General features: G+C 42.0%; 1 long non-coding RNA gene across 2 annotated transcripts in view; it reads left to right on the top strand.

The window, feature by feature from the left end:
* The first annotated feature begins 5,771 nt into the window (after positions 1-5,771).
* LOC138680801 (uncharacterized) overlaps positions 5,772-16,609 on the top strand; it is a 34,359-nt gene continuing 23,521 nt past the window's right edge. For both annotated transcript variants that reach the window (XR_011321777.1, XR_011321775.1), the window contains exon 1: positions 5,772-5,907. This is a non-coding gene — a long non-coding RNA (uncharacterized lncRNA). The remainder of the gene's footprint in view (positions 5,908-16,609) is intronic.

The raw sequence follows: 16,609 nt of genomic DNA, 5'->3' as shown, positions 1-16,609 counted from the left end.
AGTAAAGCCAGTGACTGGGGGCAAATATTAATAGCCTGGAGAGGGTCCATGGTTATTGCCCCCCCCCCCCCGGCTAAAAATACCTGCCCCCAGCCACCCCAGAAAAGGCACATCTGGAAGATGCGCCTATTCTGGCACTTGGCCACTCTCTTCCCATTCCCGTGTAGCAGTGGGATATGGGGTAATGAAGGGTTAATGCCACCTTGCTATTGTAAGGTGACATTAAGCCTAATTAATAATGGAGAGGCGTCAATTATGACACCTATCCATTATTAATCCAATTGAATGAAAGGGTTAAAAAAAAAACACACACATTATTAAAAATTATTTTAATGAAATAAAAACAAAGGTTGTTGTAATATTTTATTTAACGCCCAATCCAATCACTGAAGACCCTCGTTCTGTAAAAGAAAAAACATAATAAACCAACAATATACTTACCTTCCGAGGATCTGTAAAGTCCAACGATGTAAATCCTTCTGAAGGGGTTAAAATATTTTGCAGCCAGGAGCTTTGCTAATGCAATGCTACTCCTCGCTGCAAAACCCCGGAGAATGAAGCTAAATATAGATCAATGAGCTATATTTAGCTTCATTTGCGGTGAGGCGCCCTCTGCTGGCTGTTCCTAGATCGTGGGAACTTTCCTTGAAAGCTCCCAGGCCCAATTTTTTCCGCCATTTAACCCTTTATTTTAAGAGCTAGAACGCCCAAATTTTGCATATACACAGTACTAACATTAGTAGTGTGGAATATGCAAAAAAAATGGTGATATGAGATGGTTTACTGTATGTAAACCAGGTCTCATATCATGTCGGGTTTAGGAAGGAGAAAGCAAAAGCCGGTAATTGAATTGCCAGCTTTAAAGCTATCTAGCGCTGCATTATATATATATATATATATATATATATATATATATATATATATATATATATATATATATGTGTCTCCCTGACATATATGTATGTATATATATCTACTCTAATCTAACCTGTCAGTGTGATTTTACTGTACTCTGCTCTGAATTACCGGCTTTTCAAAGGAGACCCGTGCGTAAAAATCGGACAGCAATACGGATGTCATACGGATGTTGCGATAAAAAAAAAAAAAAAAAAAATCGCATGACACTCGCAGACGTTACATCAGTTTTTTCGGTCCGTAGATCGGACCGTTTTTTTTCTCACACAAGTGGAGATGAGCCCTTACTCTGACCATTTTGCAGCACTGACGTTCAGGTCTCCATTGACTTATTTAGGGTTTGGAGTCCAGGGTCAAATTCAGGTCCCTGAACCTGGCGTACCCGAACATCCACAGGTTTGCTCATCGCTAATTATGAACCTCATTGGGGACTGATGGTTTTTACAATCTGTGCATTCAACCTCTAAAGTAATTATACAGAAACATGTTAAGTAGCCATAATAATACATTTAGATAGTGCTGCCACCTACTGGAATCACAGAGAACTACTTGAAAACTAATTTATGAGAACTTTATACTTTCTAAAAATAATTGATGCAGCCTACAAAAATCCGTTGTAAAATGTGACCATAGACTTCTACTACAACCATCCACCTATCAATGTAAAATATACGTGGTCTATTAGATTTTTTGAGGTCACTAACTGCATTATTATATGTTTCAATGTTTTATAGTTAGTGGAATAAATCAGCAGTAACTGGCCTTGGATCTATACCCTATTTGATATGAATACTTATTTTTGGGAAGCAAGATTAGACATTGCAGTTAATACATGCTTATTGTTACCAGAAGACCATTAGGAAAATTATCATTTTATTATGCTTTGCTTTTATAGCGCCATCATATTTCGAAGCGCTTTACAGACATTATCATCGCTGTACCCTTTGGAGCTCACAATCTAAATCACTATCAGTATGTCTTTGGAGTGTAGGAAGAAACCGGAGGAAACCCACACAAACATGGGGAGAACATACAAACCCTTGCCGATGTTGTCTTTGGTGGTGCTGCCCATGCTTAGATAAATCTATACTCTAGATCTGCATGACACTTGCAATTCCTGTGAGCTAAGCACATTATTTTATGGATAACCAATACAGTAAAATTCAATATGAGCGCTGACATATAATGATATTCCCAGCAATGTATTTGTTAATTCCACTGAAGCTGCAGCACTTGACATGTCCGAGCTTTAGTACTTTAGTAGGTCACTGTTGTGTCTCCCAGTGTCTATACATAAACCTGAGCAGATGCAAAACATGAAGATAGGCTAAGCTCACATTCTGCAAGTTCTTCTTAAACCTTTTGCTCAGTTATGTAAGCCAATCAGTGCCACTGCATAATTACATAGTTGCACTCATTTATCATTGAATCCCATTAAAAAGGTATATAGGACAGCAAACACTTTTTAATATAGTTCTATGAAAAGATAGTCAATAGAGATAAGAAAATCAATTCAATGCAAATAGAAATTGTATAGAATTTTATGAAATTTGCAGATAGCGGTGAATTTGAACACTTTGTGATTTGATTCATGTAAATCACCAAAAAAGTGCTAGCTTCCATTGCAGATTTAATCTGCAGCAAAATGCTCACATTAACCCAGGCTTTCCCATAATGCCTTGCAGGTTTCACATCCCATGATATAGCGCAAACAATTAAGATGGACTATCGTAGCCTGTATAAGAGACTACAGCAGCCATTTTAGGTTTTTTTTTTCTTTATTCTTAATGTGCTAGAAAGCAACAGCAAGTCAGCACAATATATTCTACAGAAAAAAAAAATCAGTGACTGAAATCAGTGTCAGTCAGATAAGGTGTGCTTGCTTGTCACCGGTACTCAGTTTTCACATTTCTTGTGCAATCTTTTTTGTGACAGAGAGAATAATAATTAGGATTTTTTTCAAAGGGAAATTTCTCATAATCCAGTCATTTTACCCCTTCACGACCTTAGACGTAACCATACGTCCTGGTTGTGATGGATTTCCTGACTTATGGATATGTCCTGACAAACTTCCCGGCCCAGGCTCTGGGCTCCTGATCGCTGCCGGGTGTCCAGCGAATGTGACACGTCTCACTCTGCCAGGAGCAGTGCCCGCACTGCTCCCAGCAGTTTAACCCCCTAAATACCGTAATAAATATTGATTGCAGCATTTACAAGGTGAGGAGAGGGAGGGGGCTCCATGCCCCTTCGATGTTATCGTGATGATCCAATCATTAACATGGTGACCTGAGGTCATCATGATGATATTCGAATTACTAGGCTAGCAAGCTCAGGGCATGGTCTAACAAGCTTCTGTCAGTGCAGCAGTGACAGTTATAAATGCTCATGCATTGCAATGTTTTATAACAGTGATCAGACTGTTAAAAGTGAGAGTGTAGAGCAAAGGATAAATGTGATCCAAAATGTTATGTAAAATGATCCCAATAAAAGCTTCAACTCACTCCACAAAAAAGCAAGTCCTGACTCAGGTCCATCATCTGTTAATGGAAATACATGGGGCGTCCACGCTACTGGTAGTACTAAGGCTCTGGATCAGTGCTATGGTTCCTCCTCAAAAGAAATCCAGCAAATTCTGCACTCCGAAATCCAAATGCCACCTCACTGATAAGTCCCAATGTGCCTAAACCACATTTAGCGTCTATATCTTCTGCAATTCGGTAGCAATGAGAACCTGCCTAATTACATGTGCATGTCTTCGAGAAGAATGAGCTGGGCATAATATACTGGACACTGCAATTTTCACTCAGCAACATCCATTGCTGCTAGTTTCTGGAAAACGTCTATGGAGTAAAATAATCTCTACATCTATAGATACATTCCCAAAGGGTTATACTTTCCAAAAGTAGGTCACTTGTGGGGGATATTTTGTTCTTCAAGTACTTAGTGACTCTGCATATGTAGTCTGTAAACTAATCTGCACACAAGGAGGCAAATAACATTCTGTCCCTCTCGAGTCTCGCCGTGTGGCTAAGCAGTACTGTACAGCCACACATGGCGCATTTCCACACTCGGGTAAAAATGCCACCAAAATTTGTCACACAATTTCTCCTATTTTCCTATGTAATGTAAAATCTGGGGATAAAGCAACATTTTTGGAGTAAAAATATACTGTATTTTTTTGGATTATAGGGCACACCTTTTTCCCCCAAAATAGGGGGGAGGGTGGGAGTCTTATAATGCAGATGTAGATTACCGGCTACAGTGGATCTGGGTTAACAGCTGCTGGTGGATTGTAATTCCACCCGCTGATGCAAGGGGCAAATGTCAGCTGTTCAAATCAGCTGACATGTGCCGGGAAAGATGTGGGCTCACCGCCGGAGCCCACACCAAAGGGAGAGACACGACATGTGCAGTTTATGTTTGGCGCATATCGTGAAGGGGTTAACATTGGGAGAAAATGAGTGTGTCACAGTTTCTATACTTTGGCCTGTTTAATATCAGATTATAGACTTTTGAGGATACTCTTGTTTTGCCATATTGTTTTATATTTTATAGAAAAATCTTGTTTCATCATTTGGGTGTGGTAAGTAATTTGCTTCATTTTGTATATTTTTTAAATGTAAGGCATTGATTAAGCAAAATAATAATACTGCATCAACATTTAACCAATTTAGGCTTCTTTCACACTAGCGTCGGAATCTCCCCGTCGCAATGCGTCGGGGAGAGATTCCGACGCTAGCGTTTGCTGCATTGCACAATGGAGGCAGCGGATGCATTTTTCCGGCGCATCCGCTGCCCCATTGTAAGGTGCGGGGAGGTGGGGGCGGAGTTCCGGCCGCGCATGCGCGATCGGAAAAAGCGGTCCGTCGGGAGAAAAAAACGTTACATGTAGGGTTTTTTTCTCCCGACGGTCCGCCAAAGCACGACGCATTCGTCGCAAGACGGATGCGAAGTGTGCAAATCCGTCGCAAATGCGTCGTCAATAGAAGTGTATGGGGAAAAAAACGCATCCTGCAAGCACTTTTGCAGGATGCGTTTTTTCTGCAAAACGACGCATTGTGACGGATTTAAAAAAACGCTAGTGTGAAAGTAGCCTAACTTACAGCATATGTAATTACACTAGCCTACTGTTATGTGATATCTAATGACTGCTTGTCATGACTGCTGGTCCTAAAATGACCCTCCACCCTGGACTAAAAAGTGATTATATATTTGTCATATATACACTCTACCTGGTGCCCTCCATTTGGCTCCCGCTGACTCCTCTGATCAGGTCGACATTTCACTCCTCCTACTTCCAAGTTGGCTGCCAGTGGTATAAGGAGGAATGCAGTGGTAAGTCTAAACCATGCCTCACCTGTCTTTCCTGTGATGTAGGATAGGAAAGTCAGGGTAGGCTTGGTTTAGACTTCTCACCGTGTTGCCCATGCCACTGAGGTAACCATTTTAGAAGAATACCACCCTGATAAGATGAGGCAACGGGAGGGAAGCGGAGGGCACAAGATAGAGTGACTATACATGACAAATGCATAATTACTTTTTAGTCCCTAGATCACTTTGACATTTGACTTTGAAAAAAGACATGAATATATTTTGTCTAGAATTGCTGCTTGTTGTAACATAGTGTAGCCACTAGGTGGTGATAGTTGATGAATATGAGAACAGTAAAGGAGGAGCTGCTTCTGATGTTTAAAGACAGATGTTCTCCCTATGTTTACTTGGTTTTCCCCAGGGTTCTCCGGTTTCCTCCCACACGCCAAAGACATCCTGATCTAAAGAGTCACATATTTATACACAACAGGACATAAGGATAATGCAGTAATGAGACAATAGACATAAAGAAAAACTATTGAAGCGATGGCCAGGGAACCACCAAGGTGCAGGGAGACTACCGTACACAAGATGAGGTGCAAACAACAAAGGGTAAATTTATTGGAAGGCAAGGAATGAAGTGGATGAGGAAGATGCAAACAGGGGTATGCAATGCTAAAGGTAATTTTACAAGAGTTGTATTATTTAGCTGGGCCGTCAAATAGCACGGTGCTCCAACTACTACAGAATCAATATACGTACACAAGCAAATGCAAACAATAAACAACGAATGATGCTACTCTACATATAGCCTCCCAGGCCTCTGCTAAGCAGGCCACACGGCTGCCATGTTCTGTCTGTTGAAGCCTACACTAGGCCCTGACATGTGCACAAAACAGGAAAAACTCACAGTGATGTTGGGGACGCAGATCCAGTCCCTGGGGCCCCCAACAGTCTAGTACGGTGGTGCGCACAGCTCTCTGCCAGCTCCGTGGAACATGGTCTTCTCCTTGCTTCTTGGTCCTGGAGGTGCTCCTGGAACCTGTAAATCCCTTTCTCGGTATCTTCGTGGCTTCTCAAACTAGCACAGGACAGCCACCTTTGCTACAGCTGAACAGTCTGTCCAATTTCACAAGAAAGCTCTAAAGGCTTCACCCCTTCCCTCAGCACAGGGCAGTTCATTCACACAGTCTATTGCAGGGGGGTGCAGAACATTCCAAACACACCAGACAAGGGGGTGCTGTTTCTTAAAGTGGCAGCGTGTTCCTTACTGTCCAGAGGGAGCTTGAGAGGGAAGTGAGACTGCATACTCAGAGCAGCTCCACAGAGCAGCAGCACAGGACCACCAAGTGGCGAGAGAGTGGTCAGACAAGCCAAGTCAATAAACGTTCAGAGTCAAAGTACAAAAAGGAGTAAGCAATACATGTGGTCAGGAGCAAGCCAGGCGGGTCAGCAACGGTCAGAAGCAGATAAGACAAAGACAGAAAGCAGTAGCGAGTCCAAATACAGTTCAGAAACCAGATAATCAAACCGACAAACAGAGACAACACTGGGAAAAGAGCAGACAGAGGAAGACAACAGACAAGGGGCAAGTCAAGGATCACAGCAGGACAAATCAAGGGTTACCAGAGTCAGGTTCATGGGCCGAAGGCAGAACTATAGCTGGCACCACCAGCAGGATGCTTGGGAGCTAAATAGCAAACCTGAACCCAGAGTGAGGAAAGGTAGGTCTATTCTTTTTTCTTTTATTGTGCGGTGATGAGAATTTATCCTTGTTCTCAGTTTTTGACCTGTCTCCCCCACATACAGACCCCCGGTTGGACATTTAGTGCAAATAATTAAGTACACCACATTAGATGTGATGCAGCTGAATGAGCTGGTATCGCGTAGTCCTGATGTGAGCTGGGGATCTTTATCTTGTCCGTGGTCATTAGTCATTATAAATGGACAAGTTTTACATTTTTTCTGGTTGCAAGGAAAAGGTCCTGTAGCTGTTGGAGAGGAACAGGGAGCTTCTGATAATGATGCTTCTTAGATTTGGGGGCTGCCTAAAACAAAGAAGTGGGGGGTCTGGAAAATAGAATTTAATCGGTCGTCTTTTGCAATAAAGGTCGTATTTTCCTTGCAGCTCCCCTTAATCCCATATGACGTGCTATCCCGTCGAGGTGACCTGGGACTTAATTCTCAGTGACGGGATAGTATGTCATGAAATCGGCGGCGCTCATGGGGGGAGCGCGGCCAATCGCGGCCGGGTGTCAGCTGACTATCACAGCTGACATCCTGCACTATGTGCCAGGAGCGGTCACGGACCGCCCCTGGCACATTAACCCCCGGCACACTGCGATCAAACATGATCGCAGTGTTTTGGCGGCATAGGGAAGCATTGCGCAGGGAGGGGGCTCCCTGTGTGCTTCCCTGAGACCTTCGGTGCAACGCGATGTGATTGCGTTGCTCCGAGGGTCTCCTACCTTCTCCCTGCAGGCCCCGGATCCAAAATGGCCTCGGAGCTGCATCTGGGTCCTGCAGGGAGGTGGCTTACCAGCGCCTGCTCTGCAAAGTGTCAGATCAGCGCTCTGACCCTATAACATGATGCCTCCCCCCCCCCAGGGCAATGTTGTAAAGTAAAAAAAAAAATATTAACATGTGTAAAAAAAAACTAAAAACAAATTCCTAAATAAAGAAAAAAAAATATTGTTCCCATAAATACATTTCTTTATCTAAATAATAATAAAAAAAACAATAAAAGTACACATATTTAGTATCGCCGCATCCGTAATGACCCAACCTATAAAACTGTACTGCTAGTTAACCCCTTCAGTGAACGCGGTAAAAAAATAACGAGGCATAAAACAACGCTTTATTGTCATACCGCTGAACAAAAGTGGAATAACACACGATCAAAAAGATGGATATAAATAACCATGGTACTGCTGAAAACGTCATCTTGTTCCGCAAAAAATGAGTCACCATACAGCATCATCAGTGAAAAAATAAAAAAGTTATAGTCCTCAGAATAAAGCGATGCAAAAATAATTATTTTTCCTATAAAATAGTTTTTATCTTATAAAAGTGCCAAAACATAAAAAAAGATATAAATGAGGTATCGCTGTAATCATACTGACCCGAACAATAAAACTGCTTTATGAATTTTACCAAACATGGAATGGTATAAAGCCTCCCCAAAAAGAAATTCATGAATAGCTGGTTTTTGGTTATTCTGCTTCACAAAAATCGGAATGAAAAGCGATCAAAAAATGTCAAGTGCCCGAAAATGTTACCAATAAAAATGTCAACTCGTCCCACAAAAAACAAGACCTCACAATACTCTGTGGACCAAAATATGGAAAAATTATAGCTCTCAAAATGTGAAGACGCAAAAACTATTTTTTGCAATAAAAAGCGTCTTTTAATCTTTGACGGCTGTCAATCATAAAAATCCGCTAAAAAAAGCTATAAAAGTAAATCAAATCTCCCTTTATCACCCCCTTAGTTAGGGAAAAATAATAAAATTAAAAACAGTATTTATTTCCATTTTCACATTAGGGTTAGGGCTAGGATTAAGGCTAGGGTTAAAGGTAGGGTTAAGGCTAGGGTTAGGGCTAGGGGTAGGGTTAAGGCTAGGGTTAGGGTTAGGTTAGGGCTAGGGTTAGGGTAAAGGCTAGAGTTAGGGTTAGGGCTAGGGTTAGGACTTCAGTTAGAATTAGGGGTTTCCACTGTTTAGGCACATCAGGGGCTCTCCAAATGCGACATGGCGTCCGATCCCAATTCCAGCCAATTCTGCATTGAAAAAGTAAAACAGTGCTCCTTCCCTTCCGAGCTCTCCCGTGTGCCCAAACAGGAGTTTACCCCAACATATGGGGTATCCCCGTACTCAGGAGAAATTGGACCCGAAAAGTTGTTGTCCAATTTGTCCTGTTACCCTTGGAAAAATAAAAATTTGGTGGGCTAAAAAAAATGTGTGGGAAAAAAATGATTTTTTATTTTCACGGCTCTGTGTTATAAACTGTAGTGAAACACTTGGGGGTTCAAAGTTCTCACAACACATCCAGATAAGTTCCATGGGGGGTCTACTTTCCAAAATGGTGTCACTTTTGGGGGGTTTCAATGTTTAGGCACATCAGGGGCTCTCCAAACGCAACATGACATCCCATCTCAATTCCAGTTAATTTTGCATTGAAAAGTCAAATAGCGCTCCTTCCCTTCCGAGCTCTGCCATGCACCCAAACAGTAGTTTACCCCCAGATATGGGGTATCAGCATACTCAGGACAAATTTGGCAACAACTGTTGTGGTCCATTTTCTCCTGTTACCCTTGGTAAAATAAATCAAATTGGGGCTGAAGTAAATTTTGTGTGAAAAAAAGTTAAATGTTCATTTTTATTTAACCCCTTTACCCCCAAGGATGGTTTGCACGTTATGGACCGGGCCAATTTTTACAATTCTGACCACTGTCCCTTTATGAGGTTATAACTCTGGAACGCTTCAACGGATCCCGGTGAACCAAAATGTTTTTTTTTTAGGGAGTTATAAGGGTTAAAAGTTGACCAGCAATTTCTCATTTTTACAACACCATTTTATTTTAGGGACCACATCTCATTTGAAGTCATTTTGAGGGGTTTATATGATAGAAAATACCCAAGTGTGACACCATTCTAAAAACTGCACCCCTCAAGGTTCTCAAAACCACATTCAAAAAGTTTATTAACCTTTCAGGTGTTTCACAGGAATTTTTGGAATGTTTAAATAAAAATTAACATTTAACTTTTTTTTCACAAAAAATTTACTTCAGCTCCAATTTGTTTTATTTTACCAAGGGTTACAGGAGAAAATGGACCCCAAACCTTGTTGTACAATTTGTCCTGAGTACGCCGATACCCCATATGTGGGGGTAAACCACTGTTTGGGCGCATGGGAGAGCTCGGAAGGGAAGGAGCGCCGTTTGACTTTTCAATGCAAAATTGACAGGAATTGAGATGGGACGCCATGTTGCGTTTGAAGAGCCACTGATGTGCCTAAACATTGAAACCCCCCACAAGTGACACCATTTTGGAAAGTAGACCCCCTAAGGAACTTATCTAGAGGTGTGGTGAGCACTTTGACCCACCAAGTGCTTCACAGAAGTTTATAATGCAGAACCGTAAAAATAAAAAATCATTTTTTTTTCACAAAAATTATCTTTTCGCCCCCAATTTTTTATTTTCCCAATGGTAAGAGAAGAAATTGGAACCAAAACATTGTTGTACAATTTGTCCTGAGTACGCTGATACCCCATTTGTGGGGGTAAACCACTGTTTGGGCGCATGGGAGAGCTCGGAAGGGAAGGAGCGCCGTTTGACTTTTCAATGCAAAATTCACAGGAATTGAGATGAGACGCCATGTTGCGTTTGGAGAGCCACTGATGTGCCTAAACATTGAAACCCCCCACAAGTGACACCATTTTGGAAAGTAGACCCCCTAAGGAACTTATCTAGATTTGTGGCGAGCACTTTGACCCACCAAGAGCTTCACAGAAGTTTATAATGCAGAGCCGTAAAAATAAAACAAAAATTTTTTCCCACAAAAATTATTTTTTAGTCCCCAGTTTTGTATTTTCCTGCGATAAGCAGCTGACACCCGGCCGCGATCAGCCGCGCTCCCCCCGTGAGCGCGGCCAATCGCCTATGACGTACTATTCCGTCCTTGGGAAGTAAAGCCCACCCCACATGGACGGAATAGTACGTCTAATGGCAGAAAGGGGTTAAACATTAAAAAAATTCCTGTGAAACACCTGAAGGGTTAATAAACTTCTTGAATGTGGTTTTGAGCACCTTGAGGGGTGCAGTTTTTAGAATGGTGTCACACTTGGTTATTTTCTATCATATAGAGTCTATATATTATAGACCCCTCAAAATGACTTCAAATGAGATGTGGTCCTTAAAAAAAATGATGTTGTAAAAATGAGAAATTGCTGGTCAAACTTTAACCCTTATAACTCCCTAACAAAAAAAAATTTTGGTTCCAAAATTGTGCTGTTGTAAAGTAGACATGTGAGAAATGTTAGTCATTAAGTATTTTGTTTGAGAAATCTCTGTGATTTACGGGCATAAGAATTCAAATTTGGAAAATTGCAAAATTTTCGCCAAATTTCCATTTTTTTCACAAATAAACGCAAGTCTTAGCAAAGAAATGTTACCACTATCATGAAGTACAATATGTCACGAGAAAACAATGTCAGAATCATCAGGATCCTTTGAAGCGTTCCAGAGTTATAACCTCATAAAGGACAGTGGTCAAAATTGTAAAAATTGGCCTGGTCATTAACGTGCAAACTACCCTTGGGGCTTAAGGGGTTAATACTTGCAGAGTTGGAGTGTAGGTTACTAGGGGTACCCGGTAGCTTTTTTGTTCATTTCGGTATTGTAGGAGATGATTTTTGACATTCTGGTGGCTCTTGCAATCTGGTTTTCAATTGTTCTTGAATAGTAGCATTGATTCAAAAATGTCTTTCTGAGGCCACTAAGGTGTTCATGTTAAACTGTAGGGTTGGATTTGTATCTGATGTTTTGACTAGAATAGAGGGTTTTTTAATGTTTGGAATGAAAATTGTCACATTTAGGCAGTGTTCACACGTTGCTTTTTTTCTGCAGACAAAACCTAATTAAAGCAAAAAAAAGCTGCAGACATAAAAGTAGGCTTTTCTGGCTTTTTTTTTTACTGGTTTTCTTGTTGTGTTACCATACAGGCATGAAAAATGCAAGGTGTTAGGCCACCAATACAAGACATATGTGAAGCCATAAAACATTTTGGCAAAAAAAAGAGTAAATTGAACAAATTATTTAGTGGAAAAAGATTTTTTTTATGTCTGAAAAAATGGTGACTATTCTGGACAAGAAACTTTGTGAGTTCATGAAAAAAATATAATTAGAAATGTAACAACAGTGGAGGGAGTTGAATATTTTAACAAAGATATTGGCAGTGCATTTTTTAGGGTTACTTTCACATATTGGTCAGGGCCATTGCATTGGTCAGATATTGTTCAATTTTACACATTGTTGAGGCAGTGTTTAGTTTTACACATGACTAATTTAATTAATCTGTACTAAAAATACAGTCATTGTCATGTGAGGAGGTCAAGGCATTTTTATTAAAGGTACCTTCACACATAACGATATCATTAACGATATCGTTGCAACGTCACGCTTTTTGTGACGTAGCAACAATCCCGCTAACGATATCTTTATGCGTGACAGCGACCAACGATCAGGCCCCTGCTGGGAGATTGTTTTCTTCGTTGGGGAATGATCAGGACCTTTTTTGGTCGCTGATCACCTGCTGTCATCACTGGATCGGCGTGTGTGACGCTGATCTAGCGATGTGTTCACCTGTAAACCAGGGTAAACATCGGGTTACTAAGCGCAGGGTTACCATTGTAAAAGTAAAAAAAAACAGTACATACTTACATTCCGATGTCTGTCACGTCCCCCGGCGTCAGCTTCCCTGCACTGTGTCAGCACCGGCCATAAAGCAGAGCACAGCGGTGACGTCACTGCTCTGCTTTACGGCCGGCGCTTACACAGTGCAGGGAAGCTGACGCCAGGGGACGTGACCGACATCGAAATGTGAGTATGTAGTGTTTTTTTTTTTTTCACTTTTACAATGGTAACCAGGGTAAATATCGGGTTACTAAGTGCGGCCCTGCGCTTAGTAGCCCGATGTTTACCCTGGTTACCCGGGGACTTCGGCATCCTTGAAGACAGTTTCAACGATGCCGAAGTAGTTCCCCGGATCGTTGGTCGCTGGAGAGAGCTGTCTGTGTGACAGCTCCCCAGCGACCACACAACGACTTACCAACGATCACGGCCAGGTCGTTGGTAAATCGTTTAGTGTAACGGTACCTTTAAACTTGGGAAAATCACAAAAATAAATGGGTTTCACATCATGCTGTATCTGCTTTTTTTCACTAAAATCACAGAAAAAAAACCTCATGGCAATGTTGTCTGCTATTTTTTTGCACTTACTCATTGCTTTCTATGGGTGAAAAAAATTCTAAAAGAAGTGACATGTTGCAGTTTAAAAAATAGCAGCAGTTTTCCAATTCAGTCAGGTAAAAACCCCAAAGTGTGTGCATGAGGTTTCTGAAATCTCAGCAAAAGCTGGTACTGTAAAAAAAAGTAGCTTTTAATTTGCAATAGAAAACAAATGCAGCAAAAAAAATGCAGTAAAGCCCCAAAGTGTGAATGTAGCCTTAAGGTTACCATTGGCGTCTGGTACAGGAATGTCTTTATTTTATTGTTCTGTATCTAGATGATGGTGTCCAAAAAGTTTATTTCAACACAGAAGCAGTTGTCATAAGTTTGTATTCCCAGACGCTTCTATCTCTCTAGGATTTGAAATTGCCTTTCAATACTAGCAATTTCATGTCCATAATGCTGTGATCAGCACCACAAAATATAATCTTAGGTGGATTGTGGGATGAAACTGACTAAAGTGTTCATGAAACGTCTTTAGCTGTTGCTCAGACTCCATCCAGATGGTTAAAACATCATCAATGTAGCGGTAGTAGGCCAGAGGCCTGATTGAACAATGGGACAGAAAGTCACTTTCAAGCTTGGCCATGAAAATATTTGCGTGCTGTGGAGCCATTTTACTTCCCATTGCTGTACCAGTATTCATGTGGAGGATCAGTTTGCTTCCTTCATGTAGCCTGATGTTTCCATTGTGACTATTGCAGCCCCCTTGTCTGCAGGTCTACGTCATGGATAGTCAAAACGAGGCTCCATAGACTTACATTACAAAATCGACTTTCAGTTCACACTTAAACTCCTGTGTAATCCAGAGAGTCAGAATAGAAGTCAGAAGAAGAGGACAAAGGGGTGTAGGAAACCAGAGTAGACTATGATTGGTGGTGAGTATATTACACTACATGCACATTTACACAGATTTATTGAATAAAAAAATGATTAGCAGTGAACACTTCTTTAAGTATGAAATATAGAGGAAATTGTTACCCATATTGCTAGGCTTAGTTGATTGCATTCACTCAGTTTTAAATTCTGGACACTTTATGTTTAGCTCAGTTTCAGGACGCAATCCGGTGACCTTTTGATGTGAGATGTTTCCCTCTCTGTTGAGCCACGGTCTGCTCTGTTTCTTGTCAAATACTGGTGTTTTTTCATCCTTAATTTTCTTTTCTTGATTCGCTTCACTTTAGATGTTTTCCATTTTCTCTTTTGACTCTGTCCTATCATATTTTGGCATGGGCTTTATTTATCACGTCTCACCGACTTTCATTGCTGACTATACCTCTGAGTGGTCTACAGCTAAGGAGTTTCCAGCTTTGCAGTTAAGCGATTTTTCCCTGCAAGGTAAACAATGTTCGTATTTCTGCTGTATGTTTGTCTTTCTTCTCAGCACCATTCTGTTCTCCTCGGTTAGGATGGTGGGAGATTATTCTTGTTGCATTTATTATCCTCCTTATTGTTCCCTTTGTGCACATGCTATAAGTTTTCTTACTCTGGGTCCTTGTATCCTTCTGCACACTTTCGTTCTCCTGGTTAGCTGTTTGTAGTGTCCTCCCGTTTGGTCCCTCAGGAGGTACGAGAAACACCTCGACGGCCTGTTAGGGAGCCAGGTCTGAAGTTTTGTAAGTTGTATGGTTATGTAGTCTGTACAGGGTCCAGTAAAGTGTAAGTGTCACTTCTTTGTGCTGAAGGCTTTATTATTCTGCTACCCATGAATGAGTGAGTAACATGCATAACAGTATGATTTTCAACATCTTGTCTTCTGCTTGAGTATTTAGTAGTGATGAGCGAATATACTCGTTACTCGAGCATGCTCGGGGGTCCTCCAAGTATTTTTTAGTGCTCGGAGATTTCGTTTTTCTTGCCGCAGCTGAATGATTTACATCTGTTAGCCAGAATAAGTACATGTGGGGGTTGCCTGGTTGCTAGGGAATCCCCACATGTAATCAAGCTGGCTAAGAGAAGTAAATCATTCAGCTGCGGCAAGAAACGAAATCTCCAAGCAATAAAAAATACTCGGAGGACCCCCGAGCATGCTCGAGAAATCTCGAGTAACGAGTATATTCGCTCATCACTAGTATTTAGGCTTCCTAATAGTGATGAGCGAAAATACTCGTTACTCGAGATTTCTTGAGCATGCTTGGGGGTCCTCCCAGTATTTTTTAGTGCTCGGCGTTTTAGTTTTTCTTGCCGCAGCTGAATGATTTACATCTGTTAGCCAGCATAAGCACATTTGGGGTTGCCTGGTTGCTACGGAATCCCCACATGTTCTTATGCTGGCTAACAGATATAAATCATTCAGCTGTGGCAAGAAAAACTAAATCTCCGAGCACTAAAAAATACTTGGAGGACCCCTGAGCATGCTCGAGAAATCTCGAGTAACGAGTATATTTGCTCATCACTACTTCCTAATGATATTGTGGCACCCCAGGAGTTCGGGTACCACAGTGGTGCTGCCTTCCTCTCGGGGAGGGTAATGCCATGCCTAGAGACAGGAGGGATCCCTTTGGCAGGTAAGCTGTACATGCAACACTTTCTGACTCCAGGCGGGAAGGGGGGCTCTAAACCCAGTTTTAGGGGAGGTTCCTGCAATATACATCCTGGTCTGGAGGAGGAGTTAGACAGTCTGGTGCAGACAAGCAGAGAGTGAGGGGGGACCGAGGAACCTGAGAGCTATAGGAGGGCTGCGATTAAGCCTCCTTACAACTAGAGCGCAGAAACCAGGCACTGGGAGCCTGAGGTTGTGGGCAACTGCAAGTCCCACAGCAGATCCAAAGGGCAAGAAGCTAAAAGTGACTTGCCCACATTAAACCTGAGGTCAGCAGCATTCCAGAGCCCAGAGTCACCATGTAAAGAGACCCCGAAGAAATGGCGCAAGTTGCCTACCGTGCAGGCACTGTCCCAGGACAGGAGAACAAGAGAACCTTGTTAGTACACTACAGGCAGCAAGGCACTAGTAGACCAGTGCAAAGTGGAAGGCTCCCAAACTGACCTGTCAAGGGGGTTTCCACCTGTCTTCAGGCTGCCTGGACTCCACCTACACCTGTTGTCGGTACCCTGGACTGGGGCTGACTACAACAACAGTAAACCAGGTAAAGACTGCAACCCTGTGTCCTCCGTTTATTTACCGGCAACCCACCATCCTTGCCCACTACACTGGGAGCCCTGGGGACCCCACTTCACCTGTGGGAAGTGTTATCATCTTGCTGCAGTAACATCGCCCCAGAGGACCCCTTTAAGCAGCGGAGGTCCCCACTGACCGAGAACCACAGGAACATAAACTTTATTCAAAACCCCTTTTAAGACCCTTCCCGTTTTAATTGAGCACCCAGGGCCACGGACCGGGTCGCTGCCACCGTGACCACCCCTTTAACTGCACCGGAC

The sequence above is a fragment of the Ranitomeya imitator genome, chromosome 5, assembly GCF_032444005.1.
Source record: "Ranitomeya imitator isolate aRanImi1 chromosome 5, aRanImi1.pri, whole genome shotgun sequence".
NCBI classification, from domain to species: domain Eukaryota; kingdom Metazoa; phylum Chordata; class Amphibia; order Anura; family Dendrobatidae; genus Ranitomeya; species Ranitomeya imitator.
This window is presented reverse-complemented; position numbering and strand designations above follow the sequence as displayed.